At 42.6% G+C, this 12,104-nt stretch overlaps 1 long non-coding RNA gene across 7 annotated transcripts in view; it reads left to right on the forward strand.

Moving 5' to 3' along the window:
* LOC106029782 (uncharacterized) overlaps positions 1-12,104 on the forward strand; it is an 81,937-nt gene that overhangs the window by 15,640 nt on the left and 54,193 nt on the right. For all 7 annotated transcript variants that reach the window (XR_010830181.1, XR_010830183.1, XR_010830180.1 and 4 more), the window contains 2 exons: positions 2,197-2,483; positions 5,504-5,612. This is a non-coding gene — a long non-coding RNA (uncharacterized lncRNA). The remainder of the gene's footprint in view (positions 1-2,196; positions 2,484-5,503; positions 5,613-12,104) is intronic.

Here is a 12,104-nt window from a genome sequence, read left to right on the forward strand (position 1 = left end):
ACAAAAGTAGTCTGAGGGGTTTTTTGTTGTTGCTATTGTTGTTTGTGTTTTTATAAAGCTTTTCAGAAAATACTTGTGAAGAACAAGTGTGTATTAAAAAATGAAAGGTCAATTTGTGAATGATCCATTAACCAATCTTATACTAAATGTATTATAATTATCATTAATGCTTTAAGCATCTCTTCTACTGTTTACTTTGCATGACTGTGTACCAGCATGACTGTATACCAGCCTTTGGTTTGATTCCTCTGTCACCAGCAGGCATCAGTTGAATTCATGACTGACACTTATAAAAGTATTTGAAGTTCTCCTTAAGAGTTAAATAGCTCAAGGCTTCTTGCAGGTTGATCTTTGAGGTGTTCATGTATTGAGTTCCCCCTAAAAAAAACCCACACCTTTTTAATATATGTTACACAAGAGTAGTAGAGAAATACATTTCTTTATTTAAAAAACAACTGATGTGTATGCTAGGTATGGATACCAGACTCTACTTTATGTGATAAAGTTTGCTTGTGGTTATTCTACTTGATGCATGCAATAAATTCAATATACATGGTACTGCTTACCCCAAACCTATAGGTAGCGTGTGGTTCAGAGGTGGTTTTGATGGTGCTGGTGGCAGCAAGATGTGTATGTTTTTTTTTTTTTTTGTCTATTTTATTTCTGTCTGGGCATTAGGAAAATTTACTTTGGATGCCATAGTAGGCTGCAGTAAGATGCAGGAAAACAATTTTACAATGGTTGCTGTGCTATCTGATGTGGTCGATTGCAAATAAATCCAAACACATGCTGAGAAGCAGCTTCTGTTTCTCCTCACCCTTTTGCATATATGGCTCCAGTTGTGCTCCCCAACACGGAGTGCATGAGCCTCGCTCACCCCCTGTGAGCAGTCCAGCATCCCCAGCAGCTGCGGACTGGCCTTGAGACCAGCAGAGATCCTGCTCGCCAGCCCTTGGCAGTGGTTTCCTGCGAGGGGGACCTGGGGGGACCATTCACATCCCCTGACCGCCAAAGCTTACTGCTCACAAATTCATGCATTTTTTTCATGAGGTGAGACTCATCAGAGTCATCAAGCTGTGACCTCGTAAAAGTGGCTTTTGTAGAGCGATAGAAACCACAAGATCCCATTACAAGCCATTTTGTTTTCAGTGACTAATGGAAGGTCAGCAGTAATCAGACGAAAGGAAATTCTTAACTCTTTCTCAGATTCCCTTTTTCCTCTTTAGTAAAAGCAAAGCTCACCAATAAATGAAATTCAGTTCAGATGGGTATTCTTTGTACACAATGCGCCAGTGCCTGGTTACTTGACAGAAGATTGCCAAATGTCTGTGCAATTTTCTTTTTTTTTTTCTTCCTGCAAAAACTGTTTGCTGCTTGTAAATATATATTTCAGCTACTTCAAAGTTCTTAAAACAACTTTTTTTCATTCACATTTGTGATTTTATGGATCATATAAGTTAACATGGTAAGGAGAAAAGCATCAGGATTGTGGACCAGATTCCTGGAGCAGATGAGCAGACCTTCAAGGCCAGACAACAGAGCAAGCCGATGAAGTCAGTGTAGCCTGGCTCTTCAGTCAAAATTGCAGCATTGGGACTCAGGAGGTCTCACTCGTTAATTTAATTGCACATAACTAGCAAAATGAAGAGGGTAAAAGGGCAAACAGACACAGAAACACATTTGCAAGCTTACAAGAAAGTTGAGCTGCATGTGCTGTTGGACCTGTTAATGTAAGTGATTCAACATAGACTGACTTTCAGACCTATGCAGCGATCTTGTAAAATTAATGTGCACGGTATGCTGAAAAATGTAGACACATGGGACTCATGAGTAAGGGCTGGGAACCGAGCTTACGGCTGACAGAAGGGGTAGTGCATGCACTGGGAGGCAGGCTATGGAGCAGCGTATATGCTTTAATCGTAGAATTATTTTTAATGTCTGTTACAGGTCGCTTTGACCTGGGATGAGGTAGTAGATTAAATATATATGCAAGACTCTATGGTGTAATGGGCTCATCATTGTGCTTAATATTGAGGGAGGACTATTGCTGGGGCCAGAGACCTACCCAGCCAACACTTCACTAAGTGACCTGGAAGTCAGCATGAATGTATGCAATATAATGCAAGCAATTACGTGTCATATTTTTCTGCCTCTCTTCCTATATTGCTTCCTCCATATTGTTATATCTATTTTCAGCTCAATGCAGGCCTGAGGGATAGTAGCAGATGACTCATGGACTGGACACCAGTGGCAACACATTTACCCCGTGTCCATTGGCTGAGTGCTACTGACTGAAATCGCTGGCTCTACCTCAGTTTGCAGCAGTAAAGTGTCTGGTCTTGCTTGGAACTACTTGAGAAATGGCACTTACTGTTCTTATCCACATTCTCACCTTACGAAATCTCTGAGTGTGTGCCAAAGTATCTCATGGCTTACCTCCCCCACAAGGGTGGACAGATTTAGGGAAGCTCTAAACAGCACAGGTAAGTGGAGTGATTTTTTTATTTTTTATTTTTTATTTTTTGAGTTCCTTATTTGTCTTTGTAAAGAAAACTTCTAAAAATGGCTTATAATTGCAGGTGAGGAGATGACACTTAGCAACAAATGAGCATCTGTGCAATTCCTCCCAGCCACAGTCCAGGGGAGTTCAGGAAGCTGTGTATAACCACAGGGACTTTTTTTCCCAGCTTAAGTAGCTGGTGCCATTATAGGACTTATTTTCTGAAATTTGGCCCAAAGTGGTTCTAAAATCTATCCCCATGGCAGGGACAAAGAAAAGAGAGTCTTTTAATACAGTTCCCTCAATAGAGGACCTTACAGGCAGTGAACTAGGAGAACCTCATCATGAGACATGGACTTCCCATTGGACACCTGGTATTGTGCCTGGCCTCAGGGTCATAAGGAGGTGTCTTCACCAGGCGACGTTGTCCCAGGCCTGAGAATCAGCTTCCCCTTCCAAGCCTGGTGATGCAGCCAGCTGGGGTCACCGATCTGGCGAGGTCTTGCAGGTACTGGGGGAAAACTGTGTTTCTTGTAGCAGTGCTTTGTATGGATTCCTACTTAGGACTGTATAACAGCAAAGGTCCATCTCCAAGGACACACAATATGAAATTCAGGGGCTTCTTCTCAGGTGGCTGCATCTTTAAATGAGCGAAACTAAATAAAAAGAGCATTATCAGAAGGCCTGAGTCTTTTGGAGTTACAGGTCAGTCATGTTGCTCAGTATCTATGTACCTATCACTTTCTGTATTTGATGAAACTAAAGCAAAGATGATTAAAACCAAGGGAAATGAGCCAAAGTGACCCCTTGCTGGATAAATTGAACATAGTGACAGATTAGAGGCAACAGCAGGCTATCCTGACTAGAGCAATATACAGTTGATGGATCTGATGTAATACACAAATGCTTCTTTCTTATGGATTTTACTGGAGTTCAGACATTTCCTGCCCCTGACAAGCGATGAGAAGAGATTTTTCAGGTTTCTTCTTATAAAATTTTTCATAATGGCATCTTCTGTATTGTCTTCAGTAGCAGCGAGATAGGTATCTCTTAGAAGCTCTAGAGACAAGCATAAGAACATTTTGATAAAATGATGACTAACTCCATTCCCTTCTCCGTATGCTGTTTTTGATCCTCTTAATGACCCTCATTTAACGACTTCCTTTCTGCAGTACCAGGGGATCACTGACTGGGCATTCCTTAGTAGTTTGGGTCTAGCGGCTATTTGGCTAAAGATGAATGGAGTTATGCTTTCGTTGGCTTGCTTCTGTTGTTTTGCTTTCCACTGCCTGGGAACTTTGTGAAAGAAAATCATCAAAGTAAATAGTCTGTCCAATACTGCAGCGATGAGTCCTGAGGAGAAAAGTAGGCTGTATCATTTTTAGTACAGAACAAACCCCCTTAATCTGGGGACACCCAAAGATATGCCAGGCTGTGCTAGAGGTAGAATTCATCCATTCAAATCCAAGAGTAAAAAGGGGCTTTACATTTCTGTGAAACAGAGCTTAGATACTGCAGTCAGCTTTCTGCCTGGCTTTAGGAGTAACTGCTCACAAAGTCAGTGAAATGTATTGTGCAGTGAACCCTATATTCAAGTATGTATTCAAAATCCTAGCACAAATATTGAGTATATGAAGACCTAAAGTAATTGACATCCTGTGACAGAGAATGTGATTTGGATCTTTTTCTGGGACATCGATTTACAGGCTTCAGCTCTGAACATCAATAAAAGTGACCTTAAAATGGTCTCACAATGATGGAAGAATATTTGTTGGAATAAAGTGTATATATAACATGCATAGCAGCTGAATGGAAGATAATCAGATGAAAATATTGGTGTGGAGATCAAATAAAAATCTAGCATCTTGCATAATTATCTTATACAAATGAAACACAATAACCCAGAGATTACTTTAAACAATTATTTCCTAAAATCCTACCTTGCCTTGACCTTTTCAAACTCACCATTAAAGTAAAAATGTGGAAAGGAAACTCATTAGGATTCTGAATATTAGTTTTTACTGTGGCCTTACAGCTCATGCAGGAAAATTGTAAGAGACTCTAAGGAATACTTAATAAAATACATCAGAAGTCCAGAGTGAATATAGCTGTGAGATACAGTATTGCACAAGCTGCTTTTAGATTGGCACTAATCAGTTGCTACCTGCCAAGATGGTTGATAGGCATTTGCTTAAGATCCTGAGGGCTCATCGCTTCTTACTGATGTGAAAGCAAAGCCCATGGTCCCTGCTATTAAACTGATGAAGCAGCTCCCTTAGTCCATTATGGCTTTGCTTTACAGCTCTGGCATTTCAGAAGGTCTACCTGAATAATGTAGACCCTGGGGACCAAATGTTTCTAACCTCTGGCTTGGTACCTTGTTTGTCTGGGGTGAAGAAGCAAGGCTGGTGAGCTGATGTGTGTCACCATGCTTGGGGCCATTTTCCTAGACATAAGCACCAGGCATGGGTGAACCAAAGTTGTCCTAAGATATTCAAGAAGTAAAACCATTGAAGACTGCAGGTGTGCTCTGTCCGTCTGTGGCTTGGCAGAACATAACTCACCACCACCTGAGGTTGACACAGTATAGGTGCTCTTGGAAGAACAGGCGCATATGAGATCATTTTGGCTTTCCCTTCAAACACCTGTCATACACGATGCACAGCAAACTGGACAGATCTTTTTTGTTCTTGTGAAGTGCAAAAGGAGAACAGACATAGAGATGTACATGAAAAAGATACTTTTCATTCTAGATGAGCAAGTGATAGACGGGAAAGAACTATAAAGTTGTTGTTTGTGAAGTTTGTGTGCTGTGTATTTAAGTGGATACTGGAAATGATAAAAATATGCTCTCCTCCTCTTTTTAAAAATGTGAATGACATACTTCAGCTGCAGAAATTTCAGCAATGGTTGGGTATGGGGTATTAGCAGCATACCTATGCACTGAATCCCACTACTTCTGTTGCATCAGACAAATTGAGAGTTTATTTTCTCTTTTTGCAGAGAAGGACCATGGTTTGCTCTCCTGCTTTTGCTTAACTGGTCAACAGGTGAATCCTGAGTGAACAGGTCAGCTCAGGAACAAGAAGGATCTAAAGAGATCAAAATAACAGTAAGTGTCAACATTCACAAAAATTCTTTTTCTTACTATGTGAAAGCAGCATATGCACATTCTCAGTGCTGCTGGTTACTGAAAGCCCCATTTTGTAACCTGGGCTTCAGGCTGTGCCCCTCCAGCCACAAACAGGTACATCTTTGGAGTTAATACAAATTTGCAATTGCTTATGGGAACAACGCAGATTTTTTTCCCTGCTCTTCAGTTTATGTGGTGTGTAAAATTTGGCCCTAAGAGTTACGGTAGAGTGCAATTGGTTTAGCAATATATGGGGATGTGAATCCTGATGTAAGTCATTTAAACAGGTGCCATGTCATATTAATTGCAAACAAAGTGCTTGCTGAACAACCTATCTGGTTGCATTAGTCAAAGTTAATGAATTATTTATTTATTAAGAGATGTCCTCCAGCATCTTCATATTCTGCTGGAAACTTTTCAGATGGCAGTTCAGGCCCTGCAGCTCAGCAGAAGCATACAGTTAGCTATGAAGTGTGCCATCAGCATCATCAGTGGCAGCAGGAAGCACAGGGGAAGGGTAATGGAACAAGTATCCTGTACTTTATTTTTCCAACCCTTATAATAATTGCCCTCTGTGTTGGCATGTGTTGATTTCTGTGCCCTTCCCCTTGTACCTCCCCAGCAGCACCTGAGACTTTGCTTCCCTCCACTCAACATAAGTGGTTTTATTTCCTTTGAGTCTTACCCATGGTCACCTGTATACAATATGCATTATTCGTTTGATTTGCTGTGTGCTGCTTTTGCATCTCTGCTAAGTTAACTTATTCATGATCTTAACATTAAGCAAGTGCTTAAATCTTGAGCTTTAGACTATGTCCAGCGGAAGTGAAGAGGGATAGATTGCAGATTATTCTTTAACACCTATCGTCATCCTTTCCAGGGTTTATTTGCCGCTATTCTCAAAATCGGCAGATCTGTCCCATTACGTGTCTCTTTATAAAGCCTCTGCTCTTTGTTGTTTACATTTACTTTCTTAAGCATTTAGTAGGTTCCTTGACACCTCCTACTGTCTTCAGTCCTGTGCTGCCTCCTGTGTCCCCAGGGCCACAGGCAGAGCCCTCCTCTCCTGAAGGGCCTCTCCACCCTTGCTGCTGAGGTGAAGCACGGTTGAGGCCTCACCTCGAGTACTGTGTAGAGTTATGGTGCCACAATGTAAGAAGGACATAAAACTGTTAGCATCCAAAAGAGGGCTATGAAGACGGTGAAGGGTCTGGAGGGCAAGAAGTATGAAGAGTGGATGAAGTCACTTGGATTGTTTAGCCCAGAGAATAGACTGAGGGGAGGCCTCATGGTGGCCTGCAGCTTCCTCATGAGCAGAGCCTGGGCTCCCAGCATCTCTGCTGCGTTGCCCCACACTCTTGACAGAATGAGGTACACCAAAGCCAGGCCTTCTCGCCACAGCACAAAGGTTTGCATCTCGTTTACTCACAAAATTGTCCAAAATCACACAACGTGCTTATCTTCTGTTGAAGCCCTTGGAAGTAGCCCATCAGCCGCAGAAGTTGAAACAAATTAATTGTAGAGCTTGTTTTTTCTTCTTTGTGTGTCCCAACTTCAGAAGTGAGAAGGATTGTTATGTCTGTCACACAGCAGTGTTCTGGGACTTCATTCACTAATGCTTTTAATGCAGATTTGATCTTCAAGTGAGAAGTCCAGTAGAAGGACAAATCACTGCAATTAGTAAAGCAAAATCGTATCTCATTTTAATCTTCAGTTCTTTCATCTAAGTGATTATAACAGCCAAGTCACTTGTCTCTACCAGGATTTAGCCTCGGAGGAAAAGGCTGCAGCCTGATGAGCTATGCCATGACTGCTTACTACTTGGTTTCTTCACAGAGGTTGGATGTGGCAGCATCTTGCTGTCATGATTGCTGCATGGACCAGCTAGGAAGTTAAATGTTTCATTATGATAATTTCGATACTTGCACTGATTTCCCATGGACTCATAATTGAAGACATCACAAAAGAAAACAAACCTCCCCCAAACAATTGTGTGTGTCTAAATCACCTACATATGTTTCTTGTTCCTTTCTATGCATGGGTTTCTTTTTAATATAGCTCTTGGCACAACAGAAACCATGCTGGTGACATTATTGGTATTGTTGGCCTGGAATGTTTTTAATAACACCAAGTTTGTTGGTACAGAGCGTGAATTAGTTGTCAGTTCTTGAGAAGTCAAAATTTAATTGCTGATCAAATGTTTAAAATATGATTTGTATTAGCGATGGTTTTCCATATAAATTCTTTCTTATGACCATTAGGCAAGAAGCCAAAAGCTGACAGCGTGGCAGCTCTGCTCAGCAGTCACAGTTTGGAGCACAGCTCCAGGCTTCTATTCCTGACTGAATTTCTCATGTTTTTCAGAATTTTTGATTTTTTTCCTTTTGGCAGGAAAAACTGAAAATAAGTTTAGGCCAACCTGAAATAAATCTTTCCCCCATTCTACTTTTCCAGGACAGCTGTCAAGCTGACAGATCAGTTACTGCACAGCTCTCTCTATTATGCTCCATATAAACCCCCAGTTCCTACCGAACTGTTCTCTGTCACCCTGCCTTCTTTCATAGCCATTACAAAATGGGCATGAAAGCAAAGTACTTCTTGCAGATACCTCTACACAAAGTGGGCTTTTACCTGTGAAACTATAGAAGTAGCAAGAGTAAACCAAAGTAGAAATTCTTACTGAGTGCAGCTCCAAATATATTGTTTTAACAGGTGACTCTAACCTTCCTGTTGGTGTTGAGACTATCAGGCCGTGAGTATTGTTCCTTCTTTCTTCTGACTTGCACGTGCCTCTTTGGACGATGTAGTGTGCAAACCCATTGTTCACACTCCGCTGAAGTGCTGTTAATCTAATAGTTAGGAAATTGCTAGTTCAGAGGTAGGGGAGGAGAAAGAGACTTACTGTGGGAAGAAGCACCAGGAGCCCACTGGTGAAGGGGAGCTGAGGACAGTGATGCATCAGCACCCCAGGGTCAGAACTTTCCTTCTGCAGCTGTGTGTGTTTGTGAATAAATATGTTAATCCGGTATTAATGATGCCAAAACCTCCTTGTCCTAGTGGCTGGCAAAGGAGCCTGACCTATTGCTCCCGTAAGCTCCCATCTGTGTGCTGAACTCCTCCACAGATCCCCAGAAGTATCTGTTTTAAGGCATGTGCCAGGGCTGGTTTACCCCTCATGGCCAACAGTCTCTTTCCAGAGCAAATTCCTTTCTCCTTTTCCCGGCTGCATATTTCTCTGAGCTCATTTCTTTACCTACACTGTTGTCTGGAATTTGCCTTCAAGATAATCCTGTCAGTTAATGTTTGCACCACATTTGAAAAGCCTGAAGTACCACAATTCATTATGATTTCTTTTGTTTTCTTCCCTATACCCTTTCCAAGTCCAGATCGCGGGCACACAAATACCCCTCTGTATCCTGTTGTCTTGCATTGCAACAATTGATCCCTGTTCTCAGTCCCTGTCTGTTTAACTCCTGTACTGCTGGATGTACAGTGTGGAACTGGTCAGAGTTACAACCCGTGTCACAATTACAGTATGAAGTAATTAACAGCATTTATGTGTGCTTGTAAAAGCTGGTGTATGCCTAGTGCATTTCTGCAGTGTGTGTTGGTAGAATCAAGAGGTTATCCTTGCTTCCTAGGGTGTCTTTTCTTTCCTTCTCTCTGCCCGTTGGCCGCAGACCTCTCACAATCTTCTCTTTTTTTCACCGGAGTATCAGAGGAAGTGGGAACTTGCTGAATGCAGATGAAGTCTGGGGAGATGGATTTGTGCTAGAAGCTTCTATTGAATGTGTGCGAACTATTAGAGGCGGGTTTTGGCTGTGTGGTTTCTTTTTCTTCCCCCCCTCCCAAATACTCACATTTAGGGGAAATTTCTGTGGGAATTTTTAGTCTTTAAATACAAAGGCCATCACAGTAACACAGGCCATCACAGTAACACAGAAATCAGGTCTGTGCTCCAGAGCATGTGGTTCAGGGTTGCTCATGCAAGGATGTTGTGGGCAAAAACTCAAACAACAGCTTCTGCTTTGGAAACAGACCAACAGTTTTGCTCAAGATATTCACAAATCTTTAGGCTGGACAGAGTCATCGAGGTCAATTCAGAAAAAGTGGTTACAGCTTGGCAAAAGGAATACAATGAAAGGAGAGCAGAGAGCAGGAGTGCTGAGTACCAGGGTCCATGATATGAAAGAAACTGGTTACAACAGTGCTTATTCTGGAGTGCACATAAAAATACAGCTAGGGCAGAAAGGCAAAGAAAGAAAAAAAATATCTCCAAACAACCTCTTCTGTGATAGTCTTGTTTCCTGGGGGACAGACCTCTTTCTGACTCCGATGAGTTCAAGTAAACTGCTCTTGTGGTATCAGAGGTGGTATTTTTAGTGGGCACAAATGAGCCTGGTTGCAGTGGAAATAGCAGCTGCCCAAATTTTCTTTTCTGAATTCATCGCAGCTGGCTTTGGTGACACTCCATGTTAAGTGGGAAGAGCCAGTGGAGCATGGCATGGCATTACTTGTTTTCCTCATCTCTTAATTTTCCGGGCTGATAAACATGGTAGAGGAAATGCACACACACAATTAATACTAAAGTTTGCGGTTGGAACAACATAGCTACAGAATTTCCCTGCAACCATGAGGGCTCAGTTCACCCAGAAAATCCCAAGGCAGCCTCCGCATTGGTCTTTGCATCAGCGCAGGCCCTCAGTGGGGAACACTTCCCTCTGGCTCTTGTGTGTCCTGGGCTCATCCACCTCCAAAACTGTGGTCAAAACACATGTTCACCAGCATGGCTCTCAGCCGCCGGGGCCCCAACCAACACCTGTAAGTCTTGTGTGTGTACACCTTGTGGTATTCTTGTGGCCAACAGCCTGCTCATGCTCTGCCTTCACTTTTCTTCCACACTGAACCTTTCTTTTGTCTGACCATCACATCTTCTCTCCAAGCTATCAGAAATCTGCACCTAACTTTCCCCTCCTCATTCCTCTCCTTGCCCAGATGCTGCTTCCACTCACTTTGTTCCCCCACAGAGAAAAGCAACCCAGGAAACCAGGCTTGTAAAGCTGTGAGAACTGCTACCAGAGTTGTCATCCAGGCTATGAACTCACTAGGTTTCAGAGAATAAAGGATGATTTAAAATGGGATGTTTGGATAGGTCAAGACTTGCATAATGGATGTCTTTGACTTTATTTCAGGTAGTTTACTCTGCTCTCAGGTTCTACTTTTCCCTTCCCCAGCGCTCCTACCTCTGACTTTATTCTCAGACTTTCCTGTCTCGTCCGTGCTGTTTGCTTGCTGAGGTGCTTTGGTTGGGGAGAAGACCTGTTTTTACTAGCACCCACTGGACAAGTTGGTTTTTTCCAGGAGATTTGCCAGCTGCAGCTGAAATCTCCTGAGCAAAAGAAAAACCTGTCAAAATCAATAAGCACAGCTGCCTTAGCCTGTCCCCAGACTCTCCTGCACTCACTGCACTTCAGCAAAATTTCTTGTCGGAGCAGAGATTCAGCCTCCCTGTGTTCCCATCCTGTGCAGGCCCTGCCCTGTGCTCAGCGCACAAGCCCAGGCCCTCCTGAGCGAGGTCCTTGTGCCCTGCTCAGCCTGCTCACACCTGCGGGACTGCAGCAACTCAGAGGTTCCAACTTCTGCTTTAACTTTGAGCTGATTGCTGGTGGAGGACAAAAGCTCACCACAGGTCTTCTGTTTGGCTCGGCGACCTTTCTTCCTCCTAATTGCAGTCTTGAACCCAAGGCAGCTCCAGCAGACAGGAGAGTGTAGAAGCTGCAAGAAAACGCAGCGTGCACCCCGAAAGAAAAGGAAAAATAGATCAGACTGTTCTTAAAATTAAAAGACTGACCAAAACATCTCGATGAGGCATGAAGACACCAATGAGTCACACCCCAGGATGGGCTAAAGAGTAATACAAAAAGGCTTCTTGTTTCAGTCCCCAGCTGGGGCCAGAAAGTTGACTCTTCGCTACCAGCTGGTCTGTTTTCCCTCTTCAGTGGGTTACTAGCTGCCATTTAGGATGAAATGATTCCTTTTGGGAAATGATTCCTTTTGGAGAAAGAGGTGTGAAAAGAAACGGAGAACCCCATTCCCCATATTCATCAAACCAACAAGAATAGCATTCAGCAGATTCTGATATCATGAAACCAGCTAGTCTTTGCTACAGACTTTGGCTGATTATTTTGAAAATGAATCAAGCAGCACCCTTGAGTTTTTTTCTTCCATTTCCACTACGCATTAGCAAATAAACTGTTCTACTATGAAAAACAGCTAGCTTTTCACAGCTGACTTTCTGTCTTTTGCAAACAGGTTTTTGCAACATCCTTTTGAGAAGACAGTCTTATGTTATCTATGATAAGCAGTTTACCAGGACAATTCTAGTTTAAATCAAATTCTAGCAAAAATGTCCAGCTTCTGTGACCTGAATTCAGTGCTGCCATGGGTGGATATGCTTTAGCCAAGGCAGAG

Source organism: Anser cygnoides, chromosome 3 (assembly GCF_040182565.1).
Source record: "Anser cygnoides isolate HZ-2024a breed goose chromosome 3, Taihu_goose_T2T_genome, whole genome shotgun sequence".
Classification (NCBI taxonomy): domain Eukaryota; kingdom Metazoa; phylum Chordata; class Aves; order Anseriformes; family Anatidae; genus Anser; species Anser cygnoides.